Here is a 10,737-nt window from a genome sequence, read left to right on the forward strand (position 1 = left end):
TCATCCCTGGCTACAAAGCAAGTTCAAGGGCAGCCTGAGCTACAAGATGCACTGTTTCAAAACAAACAAACAAACAAACAAACAAACAAAAAACACAAACCAAACCAAACCACCACCACCAACAACAAACAATTCTAATTTCCTTTCAAATGTCTCTGGGATGCAGTTACACACTGTATTATTTCTGACAGTGATTCTTATTTCAGTTGTCTGAGCATGGCAGAGCTGACTAGGTTTTACTTATGTGAAATATTTTTCTAACTTGGTGTTCTTTGCTCTTTGAAATCCTTGAGGCTTCTGATTCCTGTGTCTCTGGCTGAGCAGTGACTTGATTGGCGTCTCTTCAAATGCCTGGGCAAAAGAGAAAAAGCAAAGGCATGCGAAGAGTTAAAGTGTTAGGAACACTGACCCTTGCTCCATGGTGAGAGCACTGGAGGGGAATCAGCAGTAAAACAAACAGTTTATTTTTTTTTTACCTCAAAGAGCCACATGTCAGCTTAGAGAAAAGGAAAACAAAAACAAACAACAACAACAACAACAACAAAACACCTGGCAAGCCTATTTGGTGTAAAACAGTGGTTCTCACAATTTTTTAAAATTTACATCCCAAATGGTGCCCTCTCCCCTTCAAAGCTGAGAAGGTAGCACCCTCCCTGGCGCATCATGTGTCTGCAGGATTAGGCTCATCCTCCCCCCCCCCCAGGCCAGACAAGGCAGCCCCAGCCCAGCCCATGTATGCTCTTTGGTTGATTGCTCTAGGATCTCCCTGGGGCCCACATTAGTTGGCACTGTTGGTCTTCCTGTGGGGTTGCCATCTCCCTGAGGGACTTCAAGCCTTTCCCCAACTCTTCTCTAAGGTTCTGACCTCTGTCCAAGATTTGTCTGTGGATATCTGCATTTATCTCAGTCAGCTTCTGGGTGGAGCCTCTCAGAGGGCTGCCGTGCTAGGCTCCTGTCTGCAAGCTCCACACAGCAACAGTAATAGAGGTTCTCACACTTGATCACACTTCTTTTCCCCTAAATTCCTCATCATCTGGAGTTTACAGTGCTCCCACCTATAGCATAGGCCCTATCCCAGATTCCCCATCTTCCCAGGGACTGATCGTCCCTCCTTTTCTGATCTGTGGGCTCAGTACTATCTGCAACCCTGAGATGAACTGAAAAGCACCCAGGTAAAAAGGTGCCAGCTGTTATCTAGGGAAGACAAGTGTCCAGTGTCTTCTATTATCTGTACTTCTTGATGGATGACATTCCTCAGACTGAAAACGAACCGTAATGATTTATTTCATACAGTAACCCCCTGAAATCTCCTACAAAGGCCATTGGTAGAACCTCTACAGTCTAAATGGCTGCAATCAAAGTACCCTTCTGCCATTCCCTCAGAGTTCTGCTAGATCAACCAAACCACTCAGAAAACACTCCATGGATCCCTCCGAAACGGAAGCATCCCACGTGCACAGTGGAGCTAATGAATAGGAAATGCTGGTGGTTTACAAAGCTGTAGAATCTTCCCTCGTGAAGAACTTCCTGGTTATAACTGGCCAAGCTAGACTCAAAGTTCTGAAATAATTATGATTGCTGTTTTCTGAGACTGCTTTTGGTGAGAGATGAACTTCTGGAAACTTCCAACCCACCATTCTGTCCCTGAGGACAGACTTTCATTTCTAGTCTACAGTACCTTTGACCATTCTGTAGTTTGATTGCAGCCATATTGTAATGTGGCTTAATAAATAGTAACTTCAGTTATTATAAACAACTTTCAAGGAAAGTTTTTATACTAATTTCCTTTGATGTTTGAAAAGTAAGTCACTTTAATCAATCCTATGGTGTTTGCTTTATTGAAATAAATAGCTGGTTAGTTTTTATAATGTTTAATTATATTTGATTGGATACAGCTGAATTCATACTTCATTAAATGCTGATGAACATCTGACATATACAAATTTTCACATGTGATTTACAGTCTCAAATTACAGTGTCAGCTGCTAGACTCACCATTATAGATACATCTGTAAATCACACTATATCAGTAGAATAACTCTTCTGGGCCTCAGTCTCATTTAGATAGATAGGTAGATAGATAGATAGATAGATAGATAGATAGATAGATAGATAGATATGTGATATATTGGTAAATAGATATAAATAGATGATAGACAGATGATACATGATAGATAGATAAATAGATTGATAGACAGACAGACAGATAGATAGTAGATAGAAATAGATAAATATCTGACATATTGGTAAATAGATAGATATAGACAATAGACAGATGATAGATGATAGATAGATGATGGATAGATAGCTATGAATAGTTGATAGAGATAGATAGATATTGATAGATGATAATTAGAGAGATGATAGATAAAAGATACATAGATAGGAGAGATAGACAGAGAGAGAGAGATTATATGGTTGTGTTAAGGTTGGTTTGTGAACAGGTGTCGGTCTCCAGGTTCAAAGGATACTCAGAATGACATAACATTAACAAGAGAAATGGCAGTGCATGCCTCTTAGACCAACTGGGCATCTCTTATCTCAGTTCTAAAATTTTATAGTTCGGGAATCTTGACAAAACTAACCTTCGAATAATTGGTTTTCTTATGATTTGTTTTATGTCAGGATTCCTAGGGTGGCAGACGAAGGGATTGGTCAGGGGCACCACTACTGTTAAGGTGACAGTAGCTACTGTTTCTTTGACTAGAAGGATGAAAGGTACAAAGAGATGGTCAGGACCACCCATGGAAGAAGGAGACCACAGTGAGGTGAGACCTACACGTGGACAGGGCTTTCCTTATTCCCTGAATAGATGGGAACTTCAACACATTGGAGAGAATATAGGCATAGGAAACGGTGATACAGGTGAATGGTGTGATAGAGGTCAGCCCACCCACAGTGAAGGCTGTGATGTCACTGATAAAAATATCAGAAAAGGAAAGCTTCAGGATTGGGTACATGTTGAAGATTGGTTCTAATGCTTTGAATTAATCCGACCCTAAAAACTGGGAATCCAAATGCTAAAGGTCCTTGTCCCCTATTGATAGATCAATAAAGAGCCAATGGCCAATTTCTGGACAGGTAAACCAAAATGGGACTTTTAGATTTGCACGGGCTAGGGACTGGGAGAAAGAACGGAGGAGAATCATGATAATTAGGAGGGAGATGAGATGGATCAGATTTAGAGCTGCAGAAAGGAAATCATCTGAAATGTAGTTGAGAAGGAATGTGGCCCTGGGAAGGGCTGCCCAGAAGCGTCTTGTTCAGCGAAGACTAGGGTCCACCCACAGGGAGCCAGGGCAACAAAAATAAAATATAAAATTAGAGGGCATTAAACAAGTACCAGAGGGAAAGCGTGATAGCCACGGGGAGGATTAAAACTGCCCACTTTGAACACAGCGCGCCATTCCGAAGTGGTGCACGCAGGTAGCTTAACCAACCAGGAGCACGGAGAAGCCTGACTGCACAGGTAGAGCCACCCCTGCTGCTCAGAGGAAACAGCTGGAAACCCTGAGGACACTCGAGCCCGGGAGCAGCCTGGAACAGTAGTCTTCTGATTTCCGCCTGAACCCAGAGTTGATCGGGGTCACAGAGCTACATACCCAAATGCAACCACAACAGAGCCAGTCTCACAGGAGTACCTACATACAGGTGTACACAGAGAGAACGGGTCTCCCAGGAGCACAGATACAGAGGCTTGCATGACAGATAAGCCACAGTCAGAGACAGCAACACCAGCTAACTTGAAGCAATCCCACTAAAATCGGGGACCAGACAAGGCTGCCCTCTCTCCCCATATCTATTCAATATAGTACTTGAAGTTCTAGCTAGAGCAATTAGACAACAAAAGGGATAAAAATTGGAAAGGAAGAAGTCAAATTATCACTATTTGCAGATGATATAATAGCATACTTAAGCGATCCAAAAAACTCCACCAGAGAACTCCACCAGAGTCAGAAAGAGCAATTCTCAATTTCATCTAGAATAACAAAAAACCCAGGATAGCTAAAACTATTCTCAACAGTAAAAGAACTTCTGGGGGAATCCAGGACCTCAAGCAGTACCACAGAGCAATAGTGTTAAAATCTGCATGGTATTGGTACAGTGACAGGCAGGCAGATCAATGGAATAGAATTAAAGACCCAGAAATGAACCCACATACCTATGGTTACTTGATCTTTGACAAAGGAGCTAAAATAATCCAGTGGAAAAAAGATAGCCTTTTCAACAAATGGTGCTGGTTCAACTGGCAGCTAGCATGCACAAGAATGCAAATTGATCTATTCTTATCTCCTTGTACTAAGTTCAAGTCCAAATCGATTAAGAACCTCCACATACAACCAGATACACTGAAACTAATAGAAAAGAAACTGGGGATGATGAGTCCCTTGAGGATGGGGGCAATGGGAATCAAGTTGCTAACTTTGAGGGCCACCAGGGCTAAACCCCTGTAATCCCCACTAGAGGTACACATGTGCTCTGGACACAGCGCGCCTCAGGATGAACATAGTCTGGTGTTACTTGAACCTGGACATGCAACATTGTTTTTTTGAGTTTGCTTTTCCATCTGAGAAATAAGAAGATGGAGAAGATGAACAAAGTTCAAGTTCATGATATCAAGGGATTTTTTTTCTTACCCTTTTAGGCAGGATCTTACATAGCCCATCCTGTTCTCACTTAAAAATACAGATAGCCTTGAACTGCCGATTATCCCGTCTCCCCATCTCCAGGACTGTGACTCTAGGGGTGAGCACCACAGCTGGCTTCCATGGCGCTGGGAACAGATGGTCCAGGGTTTCCTGGATGTAAGACATGGCTCTACCAACTGAGCCATGTCCTCAGCCCTGCGAGTTTACATTATTCCATACATCTATGACTTCTTAATACGTCCAGTATTTGTTTACTTTTGTCAAGTACACATTTATGAAACCAAACTCAATCTTACATGAATATCTGTTTACCAAAGTATGTATTCTTGGATTAGTTCTCTGAAGGAAGCAGTCATGGTGACATATGATAGTCATTCTGAAATTAAGGAAAGTTTCTAAGATTCAGAGGCAAGCTAGTGTTGGTCCTCCCCGTGGGATTCAAAGGGGCTCCTAGCAAAGGTGGGGCTCTCCCGTGGGAAGTGTTCTTCCAGGTGGCTGGAACCCTCCCTTAGCCCCTGCTACTGTGTCCAGTCAGCTCATGGACACAGGGGAAATTTTTCTGAACAGAACACCAATAGCTTATGCTCTAAGATCAAGAACTGACAAATGGGACCTCATAAAATTACAAAGTTTATGTAAGGCAAAGGACACTGTCAATAGGACAAAACGACAACCAACAAATTAGGAAAAGATCTTTACCAACCCTACATCTGACAGAGGGCTTAATATCCAATATATACAACTCAAGAAGTTAGACTCCAGAGAACCAAATAACCCTATTAAAAATGGGGTACAGAGCTAAACAAAGAATTTTCACCTGAGGATTATCAAATGGCTGAGAAACACCTAAAGAAATGTTCAGTGATCTTAGTCATCAGGGAAATGAAAATCAAAACAACCCTGAGATTTCATCTTACACCAGCCAGAATGGCTAAGATCAAAAACTCAGGAGGCAGCAGGTGCTGGAGAGGATGTGGAGAAAGAGGAACACTCCTCTGCTGTTGGTGGGGTTGCAAGCTGGTACAACCACTCTGGAAATCAGTTCGGTGGTTCCTCAGTAAACTGGGCATAATACTACCAGAGGATCCTCTTCTACCACTCCTGGGCATATACCCAGAGGATTCCCCAGCATGTAATAAGGACACATGCTCCACTAATGTTCATAGCAGCCCTATTTATAATAGCTAGAACCTGGAAATAACCCAGATGTCCCTCAACTGAGGAATGGATACAGAAAGTGTGGTATATTTGCATAATGGAATACTACTCAGCTATTAAAAATAATGAATTCATGAAATTCTTAAGCAAATGGGTGGAACTGGAAAATATCATCCTGAATGAGGTAACCCAATCACAAAAGAACACACATAGTATGCACTCACTGATAAATGCATATTAGCCCAGAAGCTTAGAATACCCAAGACACAATTCACATATCAAATGATGCCCAAGAAGAAGGGAGAACAAATCATGGATACTTTGGTCCTTCTTAGAAGGGGGAACAAAATGCCCACAGAAGGAGATACAGAGACAAAGTGTGGAGCAGAGTCTGAGAAAAAGACCATCCAGAGACTGCCCCACCTAGGGAGTTACAAAACCCAGACATAGCTGTGATGCCCACAAGTGCTTATTGACCAGAGACAGACATAGTTGTCACCTGGGAGGCTCTGCTAGTGCATGACAAATACAGAAGGGGACACTGTCAGCCAGCCATTGAACTGAGCACAGGGCCCTCAATGGAGGAGCTAGAGAAAGGAGCCTAGGAGCTGGAGGGGTTTGCAGTGCCATAGGAGGAACAACGATATGAGCCACCCAGTACTCCCAGAGCTCCCAGGGACAAAACCGTCAGCCAAAGAGTACACATGGAGTTACCCATGGCTCCATAGGCAGGGGAGGGTGGCCTTATTGGACATGAAAGGGAGGAGAGGCCCTTAGTCCTGGAAAGGCTCAATGCTGCAGTGCAGGGGAATACCACTACAGAAGAGGGAGAAGGTTGATTGGGAACAGGGGGAAGGGAGATGGCTTATGGAATTTTCAGTTGGGAGGGAGAAATAGGAAAGGGGACAACATTTGAAATGTAATAAAGAATATATCTAATTAAAAAAAAAACCAGCCCACTTTGAGCTAGTTAAGCCATATTTAAAATTAACTGGGGAGGGAGGGTGTACATGTGTGTGTGTTGGGGGGGGATGGTGTTTCATTCATGAATTCAGATAACTCTTGGGCAGGAGTGCACGTGCCACTTGTTGGGAGCACAAAAAGTTTTTATTTTTTGTGTTTTTGTAACTACCACAACAGGTACAGGTCAGAGAAGAAGTGGTGCACTGCATTGTGGGAACAGAAGGTGAGTCGAACCATGTGGAGAGAGAGTATGCCAGAGAACATGCAGGCTTGTGATGACCCATGACATGGCCACCAGGGGGACACAGAGTCTGGGCCTCATCATCATGGTGTAGTGGAGTGTGTGGCAGATGGCCACATAGCAGTGATAGGATCACTAGGGCCATCACACTCAGGAGGAAACTGTCCACATCATTGAATGTATTTAAAAGAAGTGGGTCACACACTCCATATAAATGATGAACTTGCTTCCCAACACCAGAGCCTTGGGGACAGTGACTGAGGTAAAGCAGATGTCAACACTGGAGAGGTTGGCCAAGAAGAAGGTCATGGGTGTGTGGAGATGAGGGTCACAGCTGATGGCCAGGATGATGAGAAGGTTCCCAGAGATGGTGACCAGGGACATCCAAAAGAATAGCCCCAAATGACCTTTTCTTTCTCTAACTTTCCAGAGAGTCCCAGGAAGAAGCATTCTATGGCCATCACCTAGTTCTCTCAGCCTGTGTCCCTTGGGGGACAAAGTGTAGCTGAGAGTCAAAGAAAGATCTGATCGATCAGGCTCCACGCACTAAAGAAGGTGTTCCACCCTCACTTCCTGTTACTCCTCCCACCCCCACCCCCACCCCCACCCCCACCACCCTTTTTTTCAAGTCAGGGTTTCTCTGTTTAGTGCTGGCTGTCCTGGAACTCACTCTGTAGACCAGGCTGGCCTTGAACTCAGAAATCCACCTGCCTCTACCTCTCAAGTGCTGGAATTAAAGGCGTGCGCCACCGCTGCCTGCTTCTATAGATTTATAGATGAGCTGAAAGCCACTCACTGCCTGTCTTCTCAGGCATGCATCTTCTCAGGTCATTTGTATTAAAGTCTGAACGTTAGAAACAGCTTCACTTAACAGAAGGGAAGAGCCAAAACAAAACCAGCTAGCCATCTCTCTCAGGGATGTCATCAGTTCCTTCAGCTGAGGGCAATGCTGTTTATGCAGCTCAGACTGGCTTAAGCTCCAGCTAACTCCTCTTGCCCTTGGTACTTCTCAGCTGGGAAGGACCAGACTGATGGCTTAGTCCCCCCACCCCCACCCCCACCCCACCCCCACCCCCACCCGGCTTTGTAACATAGCATCAGAATGGTCTTATGGACCGCAGAACAGCTGTCACTGTGCAGAATTCTGCTCAGAGACTTCTTTGTTTTAAATATAATGGGACAATTAGATGTGGTGCTAGGTTCTACATTTGGAAGGATGGTGGGAAATTTATAGGAAGCATATACTTGTGTAAACATGTGTGCTATTGAGATAGTGGCATCTTAACTTCCCCAGGCCCTCTCACCGGCCGCTTTCTTTTGCTGCCCAATGCCTTTATTGAACCCAGGTTTCTGTTGACTCACAGTTTAAGCCTGAATGATGAAAAGTCACAGCTGAGACTTATAACTGAGGGGCCCTTTTCTCACTGGAGAGCACCCTAGTAAGACACAGGCTTACTCCGTCAGTTAAAAGAACGGCATCCAATAAATACAGCCTCCCTCCCTGGGAATGGTGAGTTCCTTGAGGATGGAGGCAATGGGAATCAAGTTGCCAACCTTGAGGGCCACCAGGGCTAAACCCCTGTAATCCCCACTAGAGGTACACATGTGCCCTGGACACAGAGCGCCTCAGGATGAACATAGTCTGGTGTTACTTGAACCTGGACATGCAACATTGTTTTTCTGAGTTTGCTTTTCCATCTGAGAAATAAGAAGATGGAGAAGATGAACAAAGTTCAAGTTCATGATATCAAGGGATTTTTTTTCTTACCCTTTTAGGCAGGATCTTACATAGCCCATCCTGTTCTCACTTAAAAATATAGATAGCCTTGAACTGCCAATTATCCCGTCTCCCCATCTCCAGGACTGTGACTCTAGGGGTGAGCACCACAGCTGGCTTCCATGGCGCTGGGAACAGATGGTCCAGGGTTTCCTGGATGTAAGACATGGCTCTACCAACTGAGCCATGTCCTCAGCCCTGCGAGTCTACATTATTCCATACATCTATGACTTCTTAATACGTCCAGTATTTGTTTACTTTTGTCAAGTACACATTTATGAAACCAAACTCAATCTTACATGAATATCTGTTTACCAAAGTATGTATTCTTGGATTAGTTCTCTGAAGGAAGCAGTCATGGTGACATATGATAGTCATTCTGAAATTAAGGAAAGTTTCTAAGATTCAGAGGCAAGCTAGTGTTGGTCCTCCCCATGGGATTCAAAGGGGCTCCTAGCAAAGGTGGGGCTCTCCCGTGGGAAGTGTTCTTCCAGGTGGCTGGAACCCTCCCTTAGCCCCTGCTACTGTGTCCAGTCAGCTCCTTTTCACAGTAAGGAAAGTGCCTGTCCTTAGGTCCTCCCTGCAGGGACCACTTCTCTCACAAACCTCCCTCTCCTAGAAATCCAGCTGCTGAGCATTGAGCAAGACAATGACCTGACTTCCCTTTCAGACCTTTGACATATGGCTGGCTCTGCTCAGTCTCCAAGAGCAAAGTGGCCACCAGCGACTGTTTCCCAGGCCTGGGTCCTATTTACCCTCATTGTCCTCTGAGGCCCATATCACACATACGATATACCTGGTCCCGTGCCCCGTGTCCATCATAAAGCTGACGGAATTGCACGTCACAGAACTTCACGACAGCTTTGCTCGGTAGACTCTGGTAACTGCTTAGACTTCCTCCTGAGCAGTCCGTAAGCCTTCAGGATTAAGGGTCAATGGACTAATTTATACTAAGAAAGTCATGACTAAAAACAAAAGCCAATTCTATGTTTTAATCTCTGTAACAGTTCATCTACCCCTGACATAGAAAACCGGAAGCTTCTGAAGAAGTGAAGAAGATTTTTGCATTTCGCTGTGGATTTCCCTAGGAAACACAAAGGCTGAGTTAGCAATTCCCTTGTAAATACTTTTTTAAATTATAAAGGATATGTCTTGGGATTTGTTTTATTTTAACCTGTATGTGTGTGAATGCTTTGCCTCCATGGATGTCTGTGCACCATGTGTGTCCCTGGTCATCAGCAGAGCCAGAAGAAGACATCAGGTGCTCTGATACTGGAGTTACAGATGATTGTGGGCTGCCATGTGGGAGCCAGCCTAGGTCTTCCGCAAGAGTAGCCAATGCTCTTAACCTCTGAGGCATCTCCCCAGCCCAACTAAAGCATATCCTTCTCTTGGGGTTGGCACTTGCCGTTTTATTTCATCTCTCTCTCTCTCTCTCTCTCTCTCTCTCTCTCTCTCCTCTCTCCCTCTCTCCCTCTCTCCCTCTCTCCCTCTCTCCCTCTCTCCCTCTCTCCCTCTCTCTTTCTCTGTATAGCCCTGAATGTCCTGGGACTCACCCTGTAAACCAGGCTGGTCTCGAACTCAGAAATCTGCCTGCCTCTGCCTCCCAAGTGCTGGGATTAAAGGCGTGCGCCACTACCGCCCGGCCACCTGTGTTTTTCTTTAAGGCCTACTTTATAACCTTATGATCTATGCTGTAGTCCTTTCTAATTAGAGTTTTTATATGATCAAATCATTTATAAAACTAATTTTCTTTTAAAAAATGACAGTAGAAATTTAGCCTCCCTCTTACAAATTATCCGAGAAACAAGAGGAGTGAAGGTTCGTATTCTCTTTTTCTTTTCTTTTCTTTTCTTTCATTCGATATATTCTTTATTTACATTTCAAATGATATCCCCTTTCCTGGGTTCCCCCTCCCCCAAAAGTCCCATAAGCCCCCTTCCGTCCCC

At 44.3% G+C, this 10,737-nt stretch overlaps 1 pseudogene; it reads right to left on the bottom strand.

Annotated features, from left to right (window-relative positions):
- Positions 1-2,536: 2,536 nt before the first annotated feature.
- On the bottom strand, positions 2,537-7,472 carry LOC127694449 (olfactory receptor 1G1-like; annotated as a pseudogene).
- Between the last annotated feature and the right edge of the window lie 3,265 nt (positions 7,473-10,737).

Source organism: Apodemus sylvaticus, chromosome 10, assembly GCF_947179515.1.
Source record: "Apodemus sylvaticus chromosome 10, mApoSyl1.1, whole genome shotgun sequence".
Taxonomy (NCBI): domain Eukaryota; kingdom Metazoa; phylum Chordata; class Mammalia; order Rodentia; family Muridae; genus Apodemus; species Apodemus sylvaticus.